The sequence below is a fragment of the Sceloporus undulatus genome, chromosome 5, assembly GCF_019175285.1.
Source record: "Sceloporus undulatus isolate JIND9_A2432 ecotype Alabama chromosome 5, SceUnd_v1.1, whole genome shotgun sequence".
Lineage (NCBI taxonomy): Eukaryota > Metazoa > Chordata > Lepidosauria > Squamata > Phrynosomatidae > Sceloporus > Sceloporus undulatus.
Genome location: NC_056526.1, coordinates 121,464,988 through 121,489,642, shown reverse-complemented (window position 1 = coordinate 121,489,642; position 24,655 = coordinate 121,464,988). Strand labels below are relative to the sequence as shown.

Genomic DNA, 24,655 nt, shown 5'->3' with positions numbered 1-24,655 from the left:
ATCAAAACACTGAAGGACTAAATTGAAGGCTGAAAAGTGATGAAACACTATAGAAGACTATAACTGAAAAGACTATAACTGACATGGAAAAAATGAAAAAACAAGTGTGAAAAAGTATGGTAGAACTGAGACTGGGTGAGATGTACCGAGTACTGGGGAATGGCAAAGATTTTGCATTGATTACATAGAAAACAAAATAAAATCACCCACATGTCAGGGTTGAATGATCCAAGGGAAATAAAAAAGCTAGAGTCAAATATGGGCCAAGAAATCTCAGGGGTAGAAAGGATAGCTCTTAAAAACCCCTCAGAGAGGTCAATGGTAGAGGCCAGATTTCTAGGAGCAAAGCCAAGGAGGAAGGAACAAGACAGGATTACTGGTCACAGATTCCCCAGGCACATGTTTTTCACTGGAGTTGTTTGTTTTTATTGAACTTTAGACGTGTGTTTTGCTGCTGCTAGGAGTCAGACATTGTGAATTGTTTGTTCTGCTACTCTCTAAGTAAATTTGAAAGGAAAGGAGATGTTCATGGGTAAAATACATGGAGCTACTCACATGTGCTTTTATACCACTTAAATATACATTTGTACCAGTTTAAACTTTTAAGGTGCATTTAAAGTGCTGTTTTATTCAACAATATTTAGAGGTACAGTATTCAGTTTTTCTACAATAACCTCTTTATCTCCCCTGTTTGTGCTTTGACTTTTACCTTGACGTTGGAGCTATTAGGTATAAGAAGTAGTTTAAATAATGTGATGGCAACATGAAGAGTATAAAATTGCTTTCAAAAAAAAATCTGAAATGGCATGAAAAGAAGGTGATTCTATTTTCCAAAAGCATTGATTAACCCACTTTATAGGTGCACAACAGGCATTTTGGAGTTTAACCAAAAATTACAGAATTTATTTCTTAGTTTTATATTTATAGTTAAGTACTCTCCTCTTGGTTTCAGATTTGAACATTCTTTAATACTAGGATGAACAATTTCTGGCCCTTCCAATATTGTTGGACTGCAACTCCAATCAAGTATAGCCAGTGCTAAGGAACCTGTACTCCAACAATATCTAGAGGTCCATAATTGGCTGACCTTGCTTTAATATGACTATGGAATTACAAATGAGGCAAATCTCTGTACTGTCTGTCATCTGAAACTAAAAGATGATACATCATCTTTCTGTATCAAAAATCTGTCACCTAACAGACTGAAGTAGCAGGGATAAGACTAAGCTAGAATCCATATACATCACAGATATCTATTGCTTGGTTTTTTATAATGTGGAAAGCATTTTGGGCCTTGGAAGGGTAAAGGTTGGATGAACACTCAGTAATGTGATGTCCTCAGTCTAAAGTGAAACAGGCCAGAGTCTTAATGGAGTTCATCTCCCCATTAAGAACAAGGTCTCTGCTCTTCTCTCTTGTATGTCACAGTTACCCTCATTTATTGTCTCATATGTAAGTGAATGGTTAATGTTCCTACTGAAGGGAGGAAGCAAAATGAATAAGGAGCGCTGATGTGTTTAGATCAAAATCTACCCTCTGTTTCAACACAGTGACTCGGGGATGAAACATATGGTGGGGTAAGGAGTTGGGGCTGTGGCAATCGCACACCATGCCTCCAACCCATCCTTTTCTCAGTGCAAAAAGGAACAGCAGAAAGTCACTTCTTTTTGCTCTGGGGAAAGGGTGCCTTTGCCATCATAGAGGCATTTTTTCAGCATCTCTTCAGCGCAGCATGTGTAAACGCTGCGCTGCCAAAACACCGTGGATCCGTCACACATGCAGTTGGCCATGCAGTTTCCTGGCAAACTGGGGACGTGCTGCTGTCTAAACACCATGCCCCCAGTCCACTGGGAAGCCGGCTCTTTTTGACTGTCTGTTTCATCCCTCAGTCTCAGCACAGTGGCAGAACATTTGGGTTTGTCTGTAAATGCTCCTAGATTCGGTTCTGCTACCTGAGAGAGCTTGGAGAGCCAGTGCAATACTGAGTTAGATGAAAGGGCTTTACAAACTGTAAAGTTGCTTCCTACTGGCAGAACTTCCATAGGGTATGTTCAGATTATGACTGTGTGAATATCTCAGAGGAGGTTACAGCATGCTACAAGGATTCTTGAGAGTTATTATATACCTTTGCATTGTGATGTCAGATATTTTTCTAATTTAATATAATAACTACAGTCCATAGTCCTGTGGTGTTCCTGTAAACACGATGCTGTATCATACTCTTATGTGCATCCCTACTATGTGTCAAAATGCATCCTTAACACAACTCTGATCAATTTACATAGAGTTTTTTTTAATCAAAGTTAGTACAATGTCCAGACCTATTGATGATATTTTACTACACATAGCTTTTTGTAATTGTATAGCTAGGATAAAAGGAGAGGATGGAGATATTGATGGCCATTCTAGGTACATCATTTTCAGCTGCTTCTTTAGTAAGCAAAATGCTACCCATTTGCCTAGAAAAGCAGTTCAGTCAATGGCTTTTTTTTTTCTCTTGCTAACTATTTTGTGAACAATGCTATAGGGCTCTTTTTCAGAGCAGCCAACAGAAAGGTTTTCATTTGACAATACTGTTTTATGAGGTGAGCTTGACATCCCCCTGTATAAACAGACCTGGCATTGACCATATGCATGAAATTTGAGATCTCACAGCAACAGTTCTTGACCCATATACAAGCAGACATTCTCAGAGCTTTTGCTTTAATTGAGTTTTATTCCAGACTTGGATATCAACTGCCAAGGAATTTAGCTTCCAGAGTCACTGTTAGCATACAGTAGTAACACAATAGTATTTGCTGATACTTTTTTTTTTAATGCACCAGTGCTCAAAATTAGAAATAACCTTGTCAGGCATGTTTAAAAAATATACTGTGACGAAGATAGTATTTGACTGGTTTGTATGTTATTTTGGAGCCAATATGATTTGCTCTGTTCTTCTGATTAAAATCTCTTACTCTGAGAAATATACATTATTACATAATTCCCCAAATGGGGTGGGACCATTGTTTTAAACCCAAAATGTTATGTTTGGTTCTGTAACCCTAATCACCCCCAATATGCTCCCACTAGCATTTATACTTCATTCACTACATAGCATATCTAGTTTTGTGGAAGAAGTGAAATAAGACACATGCTTAGACGGTGTCAACATCAACATCTGTAGTTTGGGGCATAGTCCTATGTAAATTTAAGACCATATTTACTAATCCAGTCCAGTTAATCTGCACAGAAGGAAGTTCCATTGTGCTTAATGGGTTTAGGGTCAGGTAAACTAGATATGTTGGAATCCCACTGTATATAAACAAAGTTCAATGGGGAGATTGTGGGGTATTTTATCTAATGAGCAATGTCTTCTGGTTACTTTTTAGAGAAATTTTGAATAAAACTTTGTAATGTTTATTCCATTGTTGTATTAATCCTAATGGTTTTTTTTTCAAGAAAAAATATTGGGTAATGTAATTCTCTACTGTTTAACACATAGCAGTGAGTAAAAACAAAATGCTTCCCTTTTTTTAACACTTTAATCAGTAGAAGGAACACAACACTTTTAAAAAGTAACTTTTCAACATCTGGTTCCTGCTAGGGACATATGAAATTGCTAGACGTCCTCAGCAGTACTCTATGTAATATAGGGATTCTAAACATGTATTCCCATTAGAATTTGTTCAGGGAGGAGAAGTCTGTATGAAAATAATGAATTCTTGGTGGCACAGTGGTTAAATGCCTGTACTGTAGCCACTCACTCACAAACCACAAGGTTATGAGTTCAGTACCAACCAGGGGCTCTGGTTCAACTTAGCCTGGCATCCTTCCGTGGCTTGCTAAAATGATTAACCAGCTTGTTGGGGGCAATTAGCTTACACTTCGTAAACCACTTAGCACATTGGTAAGCGGTATAGAAATGTACTTGCTGTTGCTATAATGGATGGTTGAATCCATCAGGAATTTGTGTTTGACTTGAAGAAACAGTTATGTTTCCACTTTATTATAAATTAAACTCATATCTGTGCAATACAGAAACTAGTGTTATCCCTTCCCTTCCTCTGATGGTGTGAATTTGTTTGTATATACAAAAACCTCTGAAATAACTAAGGGTCACTATGTTGGAAATGTGGAAGAATTGGCCAGAATATTAAATACATGTCGAATGAATTTTTCAGTAGCTCTTGCTTTTATTTAAGTTGCCTGTTGGGAAAATTCGTTCTGAAGATTTGTTGCTGTTTTGTGCAAGTCACCTCCCACTTCCAGTAACATTATTATAGGGTTTTCTTTGCAAGATTAATCAAGAGGGGGTTTGCCATCCTCTAAGGCTGAGAGAGCATAACATGCCCAGCAATGGGTCACTGTGGCTGAGCGGGCATTTAAATCTTGGACCCCCTTAATCCACCACCCAAACTACAACACTGTGTGGCTGTCTATTCTGAAAGTTAGCCTCCCTTTAAATTTTGTGTGTCAAGGCATAGTCTGCTACCTTGAAATGGGGTTCTTTTCAATTAGAAATTATTAGTTCTATGCTGCTTGGTTAAATTAATTATTACAATGTGTTTTGAATTAATGTATTAGATAAAATCTAAAAGTTTATTATAAACTGATAAAACATTATTGTTTTGGATCCTGTCCTGAGAATCATGTGTTGTTGTTTTCACATTCTTAAACTGTTACTAAAGATTTCTGACCCAGATTAGCTATGAGAAAAATACACATTTTCCTTAGTAAAAAATACTGTAAATCAGAATGATTGGTGTTTCAGTCAAGCATTCTCTCATTCATTTTATATACCACTTTTCTCCTAACATAAGACACAAGATGGCTGACAACATAAGTTAAAACAAAGTACAAAGTTAAGGCCCTTGGTATCCAAGGGGGTTTGGTTCCAGAACCATCAACACCCCCAGTGGGTAGCAGATAAGAATTTTCCTGGCTTTTCAGCCCAAAAAACCCTCTCCACTGGAAGTGAGTTGGGTATCTGGTATACTTGTGGTACCAAATCCAAGAGAGTGGAGTATGTTTGTGTTCAGTGGACTCACTTTTAGTCCTATCTACCCCACTTCCAGAATGCCCTACTTCAGGACCACACACTTGTCCCTGCTGGTGGGAAGGCATTTCACACCACCCAACGGTGGATTAAGAATTAGGAATGCTCGCATATGTAATGGTGAAATTTGAGAGGAAAAAGAGAAACATCAAGAATAACACCAATATCTTGAGCCAAAGCAAAATGATGTTATCAATAGATTATTATTATCCATACATAAGAGAACTGTACAGGAGCCCTTTCCCTTATTTCACCCGCCAGCCTTAGATGGGACGCTTCTGCGAGTTGATGAACCGAAATAAACTTTTCCAAGCTGTATTCAGGATCACTCAATCAAAGAATCATAGAATTGAAAGAGACCACCAGGGCCATCCAGTGAAGCACCTTGCTATGCAGGAAGACACAATTAAAGTACTCCCAACAGATGGCTATCCAGCCCTTGTTTAAAAACCTAAAGAAGGAGACGTCACCACACTCCAAAACAGCGTATTCCACTGTCAAATAGTTCTTACTTTAAGGAAGTTCTTCCTAATGTTTCTGTGGAATCTCTTTTCTTGTACTTTGAATCCCTTGCTCTGTGTCCTAGTCTCTAGAGTAGAAGAAAATAGATTTGTTCCATCTTCAGTATGACATCTAGACAGCTCATACGGGAAAAGACTAAGACTATGAGAAACTCTTGGCCTAAATTTTGCTGCATTTCCTCTAATCCCACCTGTGTTTTTCTCCCATCCTTTGTATCACATGGTGAGAATTTGCTTTGTTATTTCATTCAGATTTTATTTGGTTTTCCTAATCTTCAGTAATTTAGACTCTATGTTACTTTTTTAAAATAACAACAAAAGCAACAACTTTTCTCTTGGTGTCAAAAGAATGAAAGACGAGAAACATTTCCAACAGCTACCAAAATTGATTTTTAAATGAAGGACTCCCCAGCCTGCATAGTTATGTTAGTTCATGTTTTATATAATGCATTGTCCTTTAACCTTTCTTTACTTTTACCCTGGGATCCTGGCAAACAAGTGTTTAAACAGCATTGTCCCAGTTCTATAATGTGTTCCATCTGTTGCCTTGGCACTATTATGCAAAAGGTGTCACTTTGTTCCTATGTGTAATAGTTCACAGAGCCAAGACTGGAGGCCTTGCAAAAAAGCAGGCTATCCATTTCATCTCTTGGCAAAGTTTATTTTATTTTAACAAAACAAGATTGCACTGATTTATGGGAAAGGGTGGTGCTTGTATATATTATAAATAACAGGGGTCTCACTCTCCCCCCTACTTAAGGAATACATTATTATAATACAAAACAGTTTTATAACTTTCATCCCCAAAAGAGAAATGTGTAAAGGTATCAGACCAGCTACTATTAGAAACAGAATCTTGGATTAGATAGTCTTTGGTCCTTGATATAACGAAAGCATTTCTTATGTTCCTACAAGCAGGACAACTTCAGATTTTGAGAGATACTGTTCCGGATTCATGACCCAGCTATCAAGAAGCTTAAATATTTTCTTCTGAGAGGTGTTCCATTGGTTGACTGTAGTAACGTGCATGAATAAATAATGTGGGCAGCAGCAAAAATTGAAGCTCGGAAAAGTTACTTTTTTAATTGTAACACCCAGAATTTGCTGCCTGGTTGTTGTGGTGGTGGTTGTTGTTATTTCTCTTCCACCTCTCTGTGGATCAAGTCAGCAAACAAGGACAAAGTAAACCCATACCAATTAAAAGAGCTTATAAAACCATACAGTATATTAAAACAATCCATACATGATGTAACATTTGTAATTTAAAAATAATCTATTATTATTATTATTATTATTATTATTATTAGAGTTATAGTCCTCAAAAGTAACTTTTGAAGCTCTGATTAAAAACATACTAGACTAATTTGTCTCAGAATGGAAGAAGAATGTGCTGTTTGGCACAGGAAGGAAAACAAAAGGAAATGCAGTAAGAGAAATTCCAATCAAATAATTTTAGAGTAAATATTGACCTATTCATTTCTCCTATGCCACTTAGGTAGACAAAATAAAATGCAATGGCAAAACATAAAATAAAGAATACTCAAACTAACAGTCAAATAGTATTGACCATAAGAAAAGATTATGAGCCATGAATAGTGCAGTAATTATACCCTTGCAAAAATGTGGGAGAGTACAACAACATATTTCTGATATGTAGAAGATTGTTACCAGGTGAATAAACTGATGGAGCGTACTTCATACCTGGCTCACAGCAACAGAAAAAGCCTTGTTCTTCGTAGCCACTTATCACACTTTTAAAAGCTCCTTTGTAGAGACTAGCCATGGCAGTAAAGCAGTAGATACCTTTCAAGCATTTAGGTCATCATGCAGTGATCCCTAAATTCAGAATTCAACTTGCCATGTCTGTAGCAGTTTGTCTCCAAATGGATAGAGGATAACCATAAATTCCAAAAATGCAACATGTACTGAAGATGTAATGTGTAAAACCAAGCAGGGTTCCATCTCCACAGGTAGAGGGAACTTGAGCAAACCCAGTAATTCCAGCTTCTTAACCAAAGAGTGATTTTGGAGTTTATCAAACGGGAGGAATTTCTCGTAAATTCGAATGAAAAGAAAGTGGGGCCAGAACGCATTCACTTAAAGTCGCTAGTTTAGCGCAATTATGTGAATGCACACTGCGTTCGAACTGGCTTCCCCTTGCCCAAAAATAGCTTGCCATTCCCCGAAATTGTGTGTGGTAGTCTATCACACAATAACGTGAAACCACATGATTGCGTTCGGACTGACTTCCCATTGCCCGAATTTGCGTGTAGCGGGTTATCACGCAATCACGTTAAACCCCATGATTGCGTTCAGATTGTCATTGGATTATACTTCCAATTTCCCTTGTCTGATAAACTCCATTGCATCGAAAACCTCAGAATACATAAGAAGAAAATGGGGTTTTCCTTATAGTCTATACAGTACCAGTCAGCAACTTGACAGTTGGAACTTGAACCATTTTTCATCAATTGATAGTGCTGCTTCTGCTAGAAGTAATGTTGTAACTAGCTATCGCTACATTCAAACTACGTATCATGACCTTATTCTACAAACAAGCATCATGCACATTTAAAAAAAAACATGTCTTGAAAATTAATATTTTATATGTGAAAAATGCAAGTTAAAGAATAGTTGAGGATCTCTAAATGTACTGCTGCTGAAATCCCACAATCCCACCACTTAAATTTGATTGGTTCTACTATTGTACATCCCATCTGTGAAGGAAAAAAAAAGCTGTTGTGTTACTACTCTAAACTACAGTCGGGCCTTCTTATACATGGATTTTTTATATACGGATTTAAGCATACACGGTTTGAAAATGTTCCAAAAAAGTATAAATTTACCTTGATTTTCCATTTTTTATAAGGGACACCATTTTGCTATGTCATTATATTTAATGGGACTTGAGCATACACGGATTTTGTTATACATGGGGGATCTTGGAACCAAACCCCAGCATATAGTAGCAACTTTTGGCTTTGATAGCAGTAGGGCAGTGAATCCATTTCACATTTCAGGGATAGGATTCATCACCTTTAAAGTATGGGCTAAAATCCTGAGCAGATTCACATTTCTACTGATATGGGAAGAACTAACCACTAGAACACTAAACTCAGGTGGCAGCAGCTGGCTAATTTATATGTTAAAAGTACCACATTTATTTAAGCACGTTCTTTCATAGATCACAATTCACTTCTTCAATATATTATTCAGGATATATACAGTACACAGTTTCATAATTATGGACGTACAATTAAAATAAAATGGGATACAGAAAAGGACTGTGTTAAAGTTGCCATTTCTGTATTTTACTTCTAGTTCATGTTGATCCCTTCCCCACAAGTGTGCGACTATATATATATATATATATATATATACACACACACACACACACACACACACACACATACATACACACACCCCATCATTGGATTTGAGAAGCTGATAACACAAGACTGACTTTTCCCCTTCCTGCCCCCTTCCTGCTTTTATACTGAATAGACAAACATGAATATCTTTTTTAAACTCACCAGTTTACTACTAGATTTTTATTAGCATTAACCTGAAGACACAAAGCTGGTGAGAAGTTCCTATAGTACTTCTCTACTTCATCTGCTACATTAATTAATCTGACTTTTCATCTGAACCCCTTCAAAATATGTTTGGCTATTCCAGATTAAAAATATGATACTGGATGATGATATTTTGTTTTAATAACCATTATTATATTACTTTGTCTGTTATGCACCTCAACCAAATTTGTTCCACATTGTGTGACAGAGCTTCCCCTCTTATAAGTTGCTTTGAATTACCCCTGAATTTTAAAAGGACAGCACAATTTTTAATTTTCCAAAGTAAATAGGTGAGATAAGATGTAAGCAAAGCAGAAGTAAAAATATTGTAGAATTTCCTTATAGACATAGATGTTTGCTGCTTTGGAAAGCTATAATGTACACTGTACTGTGCCAGCCCTATAAAATCTGCCTTTTTATCTGCAGGTGATTTGAAAGATTTCATTATAATTACCTAAGTCAAGAAGACATTTCCCCCAGCAATTATCATTGGAGGTTAACACCACTAAATATTATACCATGTTGGATATAAAATAAAATACATATGTATGGGTATATGTATTTAATGGCTAGCCCATATGTTCATTTTAAATTTTGACCAGGATTATTATTAATTTAAAATTGCAGACTTTCTATTAGGTGTGTCTGAAGCAGTGCCATGAACCATGTCTGTAACACTGTAATTCTGTTTTTCAGTACAGTGGTACCTCGGGATACGAAATGCGCGGGTTACGAAATTTCCGGGATACGAAAAAGTTGGATTGGCAAAAACTGTTTCGGGTTACGAAATATTTTTCGGGTTACGAAATTCATTTCGGCGCGAAATTCAAATGCTATAGGCTTCCAGCGCTAACGGAAAGCTATTTCGGGTTACGAAATTTTCGCGTTACAAAGGGAATGGCGGAACGAATTAATTTCGTAACCCGAGGCACCACTGTAATCTGAAAGAGTAAGTAATGTGGTTTACTTGTGCATAGACATACTTAGAAGCATACAGACAGTGGCCATGTGCCCTACTCTATTTGAAGGCTCATCTACTCCAAGTCCACTTTTAAAAAAGAAGAATAAATCTTAAGGAAAGGGAGCAGGGCTTTTTGAGTTGTCCATCAACTCCTATTTCCAAATAGCAGTTGTAAGGGTTTCTTCACTTTTAGTAGCAATCATGCCAGCCACAGTATTTCTTTATTTCTTTGTTTTCCCCCCCACTCCTTTGATAATAGCAGTTGTCACTGGATTGTTCTACATTTTACAGATAATTGACAGGTGGAGCTAGGTAAAAATTAGGCCCACTTTCAACAACAGGCTCCTTTCAGGTCCTGTCTTATCAAATACAAGTTCAAAGTGACAGAGCAATGTGCTATGGGATTGTGGCTACCACAAAAAAGCTATGAAGAAAAATAACTCCCTGGTCTATCTCAATGGATGTAAAAAACTGCTTTACTCAGGGTCAGACTAGTGGTCCTGTCCAACAGTATTGTCTACACTGACTAGTTATCTCTTATTCTTTTCCAGCCTTATCTGGAGATGCCAGGAATTGACTTTCGGTATTTAACTCACAATACATGTGCTAGACCAGTGCGTGACAATCCTTCTTTTAATCCAAGCTACAGTTCTGTAATTACTAATAATAGCATGTGTGACTAGTTGTGGCTTTCGCGATCCAAGTAGTTAGTTACATTGGTTTGAGGGGGTGGAATGGGTTTGTTTTTAAGGATGGTAAGACAACTACTCTTAGCAAGGCTTAATTCTTTTCATAATAAAATAGGTTCAGTCACTCTCATTTTACCTGTTCACGTACTGCTGTTAAGAGCTGCAAAATAAATAAAAAATAGCCTCTCGGTTCTGTTCATATTTTCACATGTTAATTAACTACATTACCACCACCCATTTATCAATAAAAATGAGCCAGCCTGGTGATATGAATGTTGGACTAAGACTCTGGGAGAACTGGGAAATCTAGGTTTGAATCTGAGCGGCCATGGAAATCTACTGAGTGGCCTTGGACAAGTCATATTCTTTCAACCTAAAAGGAAGGAAACAACAAAACTCATTTAAATAAATCTTCCCAAAAAATCATAGGATAGGGTCACCATATGTTGGAGTGAAGGTATGTAACAACACACTGGGTTGAACAAAGACAATGGCTTCCTACCACACTACTACATATTGTAAGACTGGAGGCGCTTAGCTAGTTTAATATATCTCTTTTCTGGTTCCCAGCCTGCATACACCACATTCCAAAACTCCCCACCACCGCCACCACCATTTCATATGGACACCCACCTACCCTGACCATTGGCAGCATCTTTCCTCCTGCCTTTGTCCCTCACAACCACTGTTAAAGCTGAACATATCACTTCATCACCGTACCCACATGTTTTGCATTTCCATTGGTATTCATATAGTCCAGTTGTAAAAGTCCTTCCTGGGCATCATTTCACTCCATGCATCTGAGGAAGTAGACAAAGTCTACAAAAGTGTATGCTGCAATTTCTACATAGTCTCAAAGGTGCTACAAGGTCCACTTACAACAACACATTAATTAGTGCTGATGCAAATTCTTAAAAAGAAATGGTCTTGTTATAAAATAGATGCACAATAGTTTCTATTTTGTTATCTCTATAGAAGATTTTACCTTTTCCCTAAGTATTTTTGTCACCCTTTAGGAAATACATAATCAGGATGGGAGCTGCTCGTTCCCATTGAACTGCAATAGTTTTCTTTTAAAAGGTCTGCCATAATATGTGTGCAACCAGTTAGACCTATGTCCTTTCCACCTGCCATTAAACCATCCCTGGTAGGTGGAGATTTCATAGCAATGACCGATGCTTTTTTATTCATGGCCATGTGATGGTAGATCTTTAGAAATACAGCAGCACTGTGGGATGACTTCACCAAGCAATAGTTTTAGTACCAAAAAAACAAGCGAACAATTGCAGACAGTTTGGAGGCTGCATCCTCTATGTTTTCAGCTGCATTGGGGCTCTCTGGGTAGCTCCTATATCTTTAAAAAGTAAGAAATAAAAAGTCTATTCTTCCCCTCCCACACACACACACACACACACACACAAATAGTGAGTGAAATATTGTTAAAATAAACTGTAGAGCTTCCTGAAGGGTTCTCAGGTTACAATTGGCCATTTTAAGTTTGACTATTTTTGCAGTGATTGGGGTTGTTAGAGGCTGTTCTGAGGAGTTTATCCCAATCTAATGCTATAATATCTGTTACCAATAGTCAAATAAAAAGCAGCATATTCCATATCATCCAGATAATTCTCTTTTAGTCATATTCTTGTAAAATTGCCAAGACCTAGGTATATAATGGACATATAGTCATCTCCACCTCTGTTTGATTTTTGTCATACAGTGTACTGCTGTTGAACTAACAGCTGATTTGTAGTAAGCATTAACAACAGGGCATATGTTGAAAACTTACCAGACTGTCATCATATACCTAATACCAGCAGTTTGAAGTTTTGATTGACCTTGTTCTAGGGTGCTCAAATCCCTCTATAGCAGGAGGAATGCAGCAATGGAATTGTGTTTTTGTCCTTGTCCAGTTATCTATGAACAGCTGCCAAGCATCTGAACTACCGTTAACTAAGCATCTCCATTCCAGAAGGACTAATTATTCTTCATATTCTTAGATAAAGCCTCATATATTATGGTGAAACCTACGCAGTGTACTAAATGAAGATTCATTCTGTGAGATACTTTCAAATCATCTTGTTTTATCTATAAGCATAGAGTGCCTTCTTGTGGCCAGAGTTACTTGATACTACTGGAAACCATTCCAGTACAGTATTTCTTTTTATTCCTTTTTCTGTTGTTGAAAACATTTCTGCCACATCAGTACAAAAGCTTATTGTTTCATCTTACAGTAATATTATTTCAAGTAAGTACTTTTCAAAAGGGTGAAAGCTCTGTGTACCAAAACATTTTACAGTTCTGTTTTCTCTTACTATCTTCTTTTAAGGGAAACTTAAAATTCTAAAGTAGCATTGCTATTTCTTGGACAGAGAAGGATGACAAATTTGCCTAAATGAAATTGCAATTCACATATATGATTGCTGTTCCAGCTGGTGACGACCACTTATTATGAACTTTCCCTGGCTCATAATAAGACTAACTGATTGTTATCTTGGCTAGAGACTAATGGCCAACCAGCCAATGACATTTCCAGCTTATTAAACTATTAGCTGACTCTGGAATAAATCCAGTTGTTACTCCCACTGAAGTGTGTAAGTCTCCACTTATTTCATGCTTATAGAAAAGAACAAAGAATTTCAGAACTTTTCTCCTAACAGGGAGATATTACAAGAATGTTTGCACATTTGTGATGATTTTCACATTTTTTTTTGCAAAAATCAGTTTTTTAAAAAACCAAAAAGTAATGTTTTTGAGTCAAAAGTGTTTTGACACAAAAAGGTAAAAATGCACTGTTTTCAGATCTAAAATATTTGGGGGCAAACAACTTTTTAAAAAGATAAAACTTACAACCGATTGATGGGGTGTGTCAACATATCAGCACCCTTTTCTCATGGAGGATGATAAGCTTTGCAAGTATTCTTTAGACTTCAAGTCCTAGCTACAGTAGAGTCTCTTACTGTAAATGAAGATCTGTGGAAGCCCCATTAATTCAATAGGCTTTAACAAATGGATTTAGCTCTGAGTTTTGCACCTTTTAAATAGCATTTACATTTTTATATTGCTTCATACTGAACGAAATAGTCTCTAAGCAGTTTACAATGTGTAAGCTAATTGCCCCCTGCAAACTGGATACTCATTTTAGCAACCCTGTGAAAGGAAATAAGCCTCAGTCAACCCTGGAGCCGAACTCACAAACTTGTGGCTGCAGTGCTGGTATTTAACCACCATTCCATCAGGGCTCCTCTGTCTCTAGACCATAAAGATTAAAATCTGCCTCCAATGTAACTTTGGGCATAATATGGTGAGTAGAGCTTGAAAAAGTTCCTTTTTGACTACCTGTACCCAGAGTCTATGTACTGGCTAGGGAATTCTTGGAGCTGTAGTTTAGTTTAAAGAAAGAAAGAAAAGCTTTTCCACATTCTAATGATCAACTTGGAGTGGCTATGAGACATAGTTACATAGACAGCAGAGTGTCTATAAGAGTATATGATTATGAACTCTTGGGGGGGGGCGGTGCTGTGAGACAGGAGGGGCCAAGTGAAAGTGGCTGTAAGAGAAATATTACTGTTGTGTCATGTGTCTGAGGATAAAGCAAGATTTGTAACATCTGACATAACACAGAAAGTTGATAGTCAATGTTATGTGAAACTCCATTTTATCCAGCCCTTAATCTTTAAGGTTTAAAGGAAGATAATGTAAATTGGGGGGGGGGGGGGGGAAAGAAATCTCAGTGGCCATGCTGGCTGGTGGATCTGGGAATTATAGTTCAGAAAGTATCTTTGCCAAAGTTTAGTACCTAATACATGTGATTAAGATTTCAGACCATGAACCTTTCTATTTCTGTTTGTTTTCCACCATGAGCAGTTTTAAACACATCAGGTTATGAATGTGAACAATTAAATAGACCAAGGCGGGATACCGACCACCCAAAAAGGGCGGTCTCTCGCCACCCTGGTTTGCTCCATCGCGGAACAAAAAGAACCCACAAAAAGCGGGTTCTTCTTGTGGCACCTTTGTGATGCCACAAGGCACCAATGACGCGCTTGTGGCATCACAAAGGCACCGGGACGTGCAGGCACTATGCGTCCGTTGTGTCAAAATGGTGGTGCCCGTGTGTACAGGGCGCTGCCATTTTGACATCCCTGTCTCGTGCTAGGGGAGAGGCTGGTATGGACGCTACGTCCTCAGCCAACCCCTAGCACATGACAGGGGCGGCGCAAAGGCCCATTTAAATCGAGCCCAAGTTTGTTTTGACTGCAACTTAATTGAGGGGTTTTATATAAAATTAGGCACATGTATAATCAGAGCTTTGATCTTGACAGTGAGATGCTTTCTAATTCACATATGACCATGCATACGCACAAACGTTCACTATTCTCAGCCTGGTTGTATTGTACTCAAAACAAGCCAGTCTTTATAGGGACACTGACTGAATGGCACAGTTTTACTTAATACTGTAAGATTATGTTAGTGGCCAATATTCAGTGATTGGCAAACATCCTGCTTCAGAGTGCATTTTCAGTAAGCCAAACAATAAAAATAACCTTTTAAGGTAGGACAGTGTTGCTATTGACATATTGTAGATGGGATACAGTAGTTTACCTAAGGGCCATTACAGACGACCTTAAAGGGCAGCTTGATGCCGCCCCTTTGAGCACCGGATTGGGGCCACAACAACCACACAATATACCTCCGATCAGACCTTTTTCTAGCCCAAAAAGAAGTGGCAAAATGCTGTTCCTTTTTAGGGTGAAAAAAAAGCCACCCTTTCTGCAGCAGCGGCTCTTCTGTGCTCCTGTGGTGTGCACCATCTGAATGCTGCAACACCAGAGTGCTAAAATGCTGCCTGCCATCTGGGTAGGCGGGCAATGTGACACCAGCTTGGAGGCGGCATTTGGGCGGGTGTCATTTAAACACCACGCCCCCATGCCACCCCAAAGCCGGCACTTACTGTCGTTCAGTTTCAGCCCTCAGGCTATTTAGTGCTTTTATAATTGAAACAGAGTTTTATTTCCACAAACCACATGCTCTTCTACTACTCCAGTTGTAATAGTTTTTTTTCAGGAGTACAGGACTGGACAAAGCACTCCTTTTCCCATCAAGTTACTTTGGAGCTAACTGTATGTGGGATGCTGTAATGAAAGCCAGAGTATCTATCAATACAGAGTAATCCATGGCCCATTCTGATAATGAGGAACTTGAACTGTCAACACCGCTATTTGTAACTAGAAGTACCACACAGAGATGCTGTGGAGCATAAGGAAAATTATGATAAAATGAGAGAAGGAGGTCTCTTCTGAGTCAAAAGTGCATTGTTTCTGTTTTATTCCGCATATAATTTTTAGGGTTTTTCCCCCCGTCATGTCTGTTTTGTTGAAAAATAAATCTTTCAGAGCTACAGTAAATTTCAAGTGTGGTGTTGTGGAATGAGGCTTCTATTTGAAAATAGGTTTCTACATATTTGCAGCTTCCTTCATACTCCCAGTATCAGTCCAAGTGTGTTGGAGTTCAGGCCTATGAAGGCCTCTTCCTGTCATAAATAAGATTACTTTCATTTCACTTGTGGAGTGTGTTATTCCTCAGAGTAATGAATTTCCTCTGTGCCTTAGAGCACATAAACATGGTTTTCATTAGGATTCTCTTGGAGGGGTGATGGTGAAAAACGCTCAGGCAAAATTAATAAGAAGACGATTAACTCCACAAGTGCAGATGTGTTTTTACTGTACAGCTGAAATAGGCTTGTGGTGTACACACTGTTTCATGTATGCAGACTAAACACAAAGCAAAATGAAATAATCAATGATAGAAATCTAGGTTTTGTTTGGAACAAAAAGTTAGGAAAATTCAGTGGAAAGTGTGACATAAAAAATCGTCTGAACTGTCCAATAGAAAAAAAGAGCCACAGGTTTTTTATTTCATATGGGGCAGAGTTCTTCCTGACTGCATTTTAGTTGTGGACTGCCATGTATAAGCCAAATGGGTTGTAAGTGGAACATAGAGAGGAAAGCTTCTCCCCTAGGCTTTTTGCCTACACTGGGAATTAAAGAGCCATTTCTCTATGTTTGAATGGGCTGCTAAGATGAATAAGGAAGATTAGGCCCTGGTCCTGTGATGCTATCTAGAAAGGAAGCTTCCGAGGTCTATATTGAACTGCTGGTCTGTCAGTTGCCTATCCCTTATGTAAAATACCTTGTATAAAATCATATATAGGGTCACATCAAGGAGGCTTGAACTCAATTGATTGCAAATGGATACACAATCACATAGCTAAATGTCTCACTTTGAAATCAAAAGCTGGTAATTTTGGCCTGCTCTATTTTCCATATTCATGTTTATGGTGGAGTTACAAGAGTAACTATTCTAACCAACAAAAAGTGGTCTTGCCCAAATTTTCCCATTTGTCTGGATAGTCTCCAGGAGAAGTTTTCTTCATTTGCTATTAAATAAATCATTTACTTCTCTGATTGTCTCCATCATTAGTTAATCCCCAGTAATTCAACCAGGAAAATGCTGCCAGTTCTACCTGAGAGATGATTTTAACCTGATGCTGACCTCATGAATGTTGTTTTATTTTGCAGCATAAGGGTGGCATTCCCATTGGCGTAAAAGAGCATATGGCTTTTATTAAAAGTTATAATGAAAACATTTGTTTTAAGGATCGTCGCTTAGTTATGGGATAAAGGCTATTGGGTTGAAAACTCAACAATAGAGGAAGAGACATGTTGAATTTGCCTTCCCTTTTCACTCTCAGCTTTGGGGCAAGAAAGTGTTGTTGCAATGTGTAAAATTTTAAAATTTGCTGTAGTTGTTCCATAGCATACTGTTCTCTAATCAGACCCCTCTAGACTGTAAATCACGATGGCTGTGTCACTGTTTTGATTGGAAGCATGAGCTGTACCATTGCAAATCTCTAAGGAAGGCTAACCTCTGCAGCTGCAGAAAGCTAGAACTGTTTGCCACTATTATTAAAGGGACGTGAGGGAGGGGGTAGGTAAAGATGTAGTGAAATTCATAAGGTGCACAGAGATTTAGTATGAAGGTTTTATTACAAGATGTCCTACAATGATATTGAAATGGTAATATAAATGGAATGATTCTCTTCGTCAAAACAGCAAACATGACATAATAGAACCCTTTCCTTCCCCCCTTACTTTTATCTTGGGAAAACTGCAATGTAAGGAATCAGATATTAGTTTTAAACATTAAATATCTTTGTCTGGAATTAAAAAAACACTCTCTTAGAGGAGCTTTGTTTTCATTCTTCCCTCCAGGGAAGCCTTATAGTTCGAGTTTTCATTGTTACATAGATTCTGGCTTTGTTCACTGCCATATGGTCCATCAAATTTGACTTACAGGACAATCCTAGGCATGACTGTTCAGGAGTAAGTCTCACTGAGTTTATAGATACTTAATCGCATTTTTTGTAAAATTAATTATGTGAAGTAGTTTAATAGGATTGCAACTTTAGCCCTTGAGTTTGAAATATATTTATTAAGGGTCCCTCTACACTGTTGAAATAATGTAGTTTGACACTGCTTTAACTGCCATGGCTCCATCCTACAGAATCCTAGGATTTGTAGTTTTGTGAAGCACCAGCATTCTTTGGCAGAGAAGGCTAAAGACCTTGTAAAACTACAAATCCCAGGATTCCACAGGATGGAATTACAGCACTTAAAAGTGGTGTCAAACTGCATTATTTCTACAGTGTAAATGCACCCTAAAAACTCAATCCTGTGCCTGTCAATCAGATGTAAGACCCATTCAATTCAAGGGAACTGGCTCCTAGACCAACGTGTGCAGGACTGCAACTTTAATCTGCTGTGAATGGTATACTTTGGGGCTTTCTTGTAGGCTGTCAAGAAAGACCCTACCTAAGAAAAGCAAACAAAAGAACAAAGGAGGAAAAATGAGAGTTGAAAATATTGGCAGGAAGTATGTCCAGTAACTGGCAGTATTAGTTAAAGCATAATTTAAGAAAATGGGTGGGAAATGTGTTGCTAGTTGTCTGGCTCCACAACTTTGGGTTGCCTCGGCTATTATAAAAAGGTATGGAGTTCATAGTGATTATAGAATATGCAGACTTTAAGGCCTCTGGGAACTAGTGGTACTAGGAGTGCCTAAAAGTGATTTGTTTTGCTTTTAGGCCCATGTGGTTCAAATTTGTCGAGTGGAATTGAATCCTTGCAGATTCTACTACTAACATTGGCAAGGAATCATCTTACCGTAAATGTCCTCAGGAGTCTTTGGAAAGGACAGAAAAATTAGTTGGAGATTATATACCTATGGGATCGGGCATACTGCACAGCAGAGACTCAACAAGAACAAAGCTGCACCATCACCAATGCAGACAAACTACTCAGACGGACTATTTCCATGGATAAAATGTATCATTATGGTTATTTTTTAAAAACTACATAGATGTACCTTTAGATCAGACTGTGGCTCCATGAATACAGCCTTTCCCTGGATCAGAATCTAGTGAGAAATTATGACTCTTGCCCATTGGATCTAGTTGACAGAGGGGGCAAACTGGAAAACACTGGCATATATTCATTGCTGCCGTGAGATTTTCACAGACATTTACAAATGCATGCATATTCCATAAGCAAAGTTTCTAACAACTGGGACTCTGTGGGCACCTTTGGCTTCTTTTCCTTTTTCCTGTCACTAAAGGACAAACTATTCACTGGTTTCATAGTAGTAGAAAATTCTGAAATAAATTTTCAGGAACATTCACATTGTAACATTACCTTAATTATGCAGATTAGTAAAGAGGACAAAATGTTTCACGTTACATAACTTATTGGAAAGAAATATATTTAGGATAACATTTTCTTTTTGTTTAATTTATATAAACTTTACCAATGTGAATCTTTGGTTTTGCTCATTGCATACCAAAACAACAAAACTTAACTTGAAACAGTAGAGGGTGCTATTCTTATTATGAAGGCAAAAAAATCAGTTCAGCACTTTGAAGATTCACAGGGCATTTCTGGAGTTGTCTAGCTTTAAATTATGCTTCCAATTGAAGCTTTGCAGTTTCAGTTCTAATACAGGTTGAGTCTCCCTTAACTGAAATGCTTGTGAGCAGAGGTGATTTGGATTAAGGAGTTTTTCAGATTTTGGAATATTTGTATATACATAATGAGATATCTTGGAGATGGGGCCCAAGTCTAAACATGAAATTTATGTTTTGTAAATATATAGCCTGAAGGTAATTTTATACACAATATTTTAATGATTTTTGTCTATGAAACAAAGTTTGTGTACACTGAACCATCAGAAAGCAAAAGTGTCACTATTTCAGTCACTCATCTGGAAAATTTTGCATTTGGAATATTTTGGATTTTGGAGGGAGGCTCATCCTGCATGACAGTTTTATCCAGAATGTAAGATATTGATCTGAAATGTTTTTTCTATTCAACTTTATTGGGTTCAGTCAAGGCAGCTGATGCCAGAATTATCAACGGGAGAACATTATTGGCATAGATATTTGCTTATTCACACTTTTAAATTCTGTATGGAACCATATTGCCATGAAGATGAACAAGCAACATGTTTGGCTTCTTCCTTGTTCAGAATGTGGGCCAGGAGAGGACTGGCTTGCTAAGTAAGCTTCTGAGAGAGACTTTGGAAAATATTAATCACTACAGCTGCATTTGGTACATTCTGCATCCAGTGTTAGAGCCATTCTTTCGCCCGTCACTACTACCGATTGGATGGTTCTCTAAGCAATAGTGTCTCATGCTCCTTGATGAAATCATCAAAAAACTATGCAACCCATGGAGTCACTATAAGTTGACTTGAAGGCCCATACACACATAGAGATATAGCAGCTGGAAGAACTATATATATGTACTGACTACACTTTAAGAATCATACAGCAGAGGGCAGTGGAGCAATGCTTGAATTTCCAAAAAATTATATAAATCTTTGGGGGACAGATTACTGTGAGAATGTGCTGGGACACTTTCCACCAGTAAATGATAGAGGATTTTAAAAATCCATTTTATCTCCCCCACCCCACCCGTTTAATAGATTATATGGAATTCATTCAGTAGTAAATAAAACCCTAAGAATTCCATAGTTTATGTGGCCACCTGAGTTCTGTTTCTAATGGTTACTAAGAGAATCTTGGTTTCTTTGGCACAGCAGTAACAGATGTTTAAATTTAGACTTGTAAATGCCCCCAGGTCTACGAATATACCCTGTAGTCAACCATGAATAATAAAACTTATTTTAAAAGGATACCTGAGCAAACATCTGCACTTCCACATCTTCAGCCCCAGCTTTAATATGAGCAAATCATTGCTGACCTGAACCTTATAACTTGCTTTAAATGCCAGGATTCAGATGAGGTATATTTGAAAAATCATGGTTTTAAACTGAGCATCTAAAATATAGGACAGCCAGCATGATATAGGGATTTTAGTATTAGACTAGGACTTTGGGAGACCAGGATTTGAATTTCCACTCAGCCATGGAAACCCACTGGATGACCTAGAACAAATCACATTCTCTCAGTCTCAGAGGAAAGCAATGGCAACCCCCTTTGAACAAGTATATCCTAGAATAATTTGTTATAGGCGCACTTTTGCCATATGTTGGAAATAATTTGAAAGCACACAATAACTTCTGAGTATGTGCAAAGACTCTTTGCTTCTCCAATTAGTAGGCGTACCTTTTCCTTATATATCTGGGATTATGGAGAGTGTCCCCACTTTAGCAGATATAGCTTTAAGGCAGCCTGAGATTCTCAGCAAATGTTTTTTAAATGAATTGCTGATTCCACTCATGCTATTGTAGAATTATTATTAATAATTCATGCATATCTTTTCTTTACCCCCAAACTAAATCTCACAGTAGCATGTGTTTGTATGTGCCTTCACATTGCCTGTCAATTTACAGCAATTCCATGAACTTCATATGGTTTTCTTAAGATATGGGGGGAAGGAGTAAGAAAGGGGAAGGGGAAAAAAGAAATGTGGCAACACCTTTGAGACTAACTGGTTTTTATTTTTGCATGGGTTTTCCTGGATACAATCCTCCCCCCTTTTTGGATACAGTGCCAAGTGGTAGGAAAGGAATACTCAGAGGTGGTTTTACCAATTCCCTTGATGATTTTATAATCCAGACACTCTTATAGAGGAAGGTACTATCTTCAGATAGCCCTGACCCGGCCATATAAGAATGTAAAATGTTCACATAGTACCTGCCCTATCTATACTATTTTTCCTAGTTCTTAGCCAAATTTAAATAGAAATATAACGGGAGCAGCCTCCTACAACCTGGAACCATCCAATATAAACAGAGGTGCTTTCATATAACACATTCCTGGTTAAGGCATAATAACATTTTCTTGCAAAAATTCATGACCTCTAAAGGAAGCAACTAAGAAAACCAAAACATGTGCTTGTAACTCACCAGGTGGGGTTAACAGTGGTAGTATAAGTATTGCTTCCGGGAAAACTGAATTTGTGTCCATTGTAGCTGCAGGTGAAACAAAGATAGCACCATGTTCCAGGTGCTGGATTGTTTGTCTTCCTTTGAAACCCACACATTTTTCCTGGCCCCTGATACGGAGCCTGGTTAATTGATAGGGGGCTGGGCCTAGGAGCAAGTGGAGGATTCACTGAGATTTTCTCTGGTCCCATAAGACCATTACAAAGCACAGCGCAGTTGAATGAGTATATTCACATCTCTCTAACATCTTCAGTGATTCACCAGATAGAGAAGTTTTGTTTGTATGCATGGTTATGCAATAATTGTATGGGAGATAGCAATAGATACAATTACATGTTGGGCTTCATTGTAAATATTGCAATTTTCTCTGTCCATTTCAAGCTTGTTGAAGTTTGTCAAACTTCAACAAACATGTCAAAGTTGAAGCATCATGTGAAGTAAACATGCACCAAATTTTTCACAAGATTATAAAAAGAATGGATCTTTAACACCACTTGATTGTCAGGATTGAAGGACCCAGTTCCCAGTAACCAAGACAACATCGTAGTGTAGTAGAAACAAGATTTATTCTGGATATCAAGACTGAAAGTTCCCTGTCCCGGGTTCAGTGTCAGAATTGAACATTTTTCCCTCGGACCATCACAAATACATTCCCATCCTCCAGCCCCCCTTTCCAACCCCAATCGCTCCCCTTTGATCCAGATCAAAAGATCCTTCATGTTTCCCTCCTTCCCCTCCTGTGTTATTTAATCTCCCTTCAGGAAAAAGATCATCCCTGTTTCACAGCTCAGATCCATGGCAGGAAGATTGGGGTCAAAAAACTACAACTCCTTTCCGCTGCTGGCCATCTGCCCCTCCCATTTGTTTCCCAGGCTTCGATTTAACACAATTGATATCTCCATCTCAATAGCCAACATACAGTGGACCCTTCCCTTACGTGGGGGATCTGTTCTGGACACACACACATCCCACGTAAGGGGAAAAGCTTGTATGCTAGTGCCCCATTGAAAATAATGGGGCGTGCACCATTGTTTTTCCCCCTGCGCAGCTTCCACGTAGGCTGGAAGCCATGTATGGCTCACCCAGGTATGGTAAGGGCTCACTGTACTGTACAACATTAAATCACCATATCACCATGCCCTCATAACTTCATCCACTAATATCATCATGTCAACATGACAGAACCATGCATATGGATTCTGACACTGATGATGGAAAGAGACAATATATTTATGAACTGTTAACCTGCATGTGTAGCTAGGTATTCTTGATCTAACAAAATATTTTTACTTGTTTGCAGTCCTGTTTTATAAGAAGTTAATCCATAGTTTCTTGATTCAGCCTTCAAAGGGAAATTGTGTTTTAACTAGGTATGTAGAAGGAGAAAGGACAACACCTGAGTTTGTTGTTTTTTCTTGCCCAACAAACCATGTTTTATTACACTAGGAATGTTGCATTTAACTGGGATATTAAGTACAACAAGAAGCAGCATCTAATGAAGCACCAGCATTTGCTAATCTTCTATATTTCAGGAGGGAGTTATTCTAGGATGTTTCCTACATAGGGAACTCTTTACTTGACCTGCCTCTAAGTAAAAAGCCCTAAATCTAAACAGCTATTGTCCAAGTTTATGAGAATGGGGATTCATAAGAGACACTAAAGAAACCAAGGAAAATAGGGAAGGGGGGTATATAAAGTTTTAAAGGCGATGAATTGAATTTGAGTTGAGTTGAACTTTAAATTGATCTTATAAGCAAATTGTTAACCATTAAAGATCTTTAAGGTTAAATATAGCATGGATTTTCTGGCTTGTCTTCAGGACGACTCTGGCTGTTGCATTCTGAACTGGGCCTACATACAGTACTTCATTTGTTTGTGAATTCAACCTGAGATGGTCTTAGATCATGGCAATTCCATAGATGAGGGGGGGAAAAACACAGACTGTAACTTTTCCTTTGGATAATGTGTTTTTAGTCCCAAGAAGGGCTTTGGACAAAAAAAGAAAAGAAACAAAAGACATGCTAAATTGTAATTTGCTTGCATAGGTTGGCAGCACAGCTGTGCATTTTCTTGGTGTGTGTGCTCATAATTTGTTGCTTAGCATCACATCTCGTGGCATTTAGAAACCTTTGCAACAACCCACCATCCGTACTAGGAATTTGAAAAGAGCATTGTGTGGGCCTTGGGATATGTCTGACTTTTGGTTTGTCATACAATGGAGGGCAGCAACAGCAGCAATGACGAGGAGAGGAGGAGGAGGAGGAGGAGACTGTATCAGCAGCAGAGGAGGGAGACCAAAGGTGGAAAGGTCATAGATTCAGGGAGAAGTGTGGCATAGGAGCAGACATCCATGGTTGCACATGTCAGGGATTTGAAGGGTTAAAACACAGCACACAGGGAAATGCTTG

At 38.2% G+C, this 24,655-nt stretch overlaps 1 protein-coding gene across 1 annotated transcript in view; it reads left to right on the top strand.

Annotated features, from left to right (window-relative positions):
- SCFD2 (sec1 family domain containing 2) overlaps nt 1-24,655 on the top strand; it is a 166,960-nt gene that overhangs the window by 98,290 nt on the left and 44,015 nt on the right. The gene's annotated exons all lie outside the window — the stretch shown is intronic.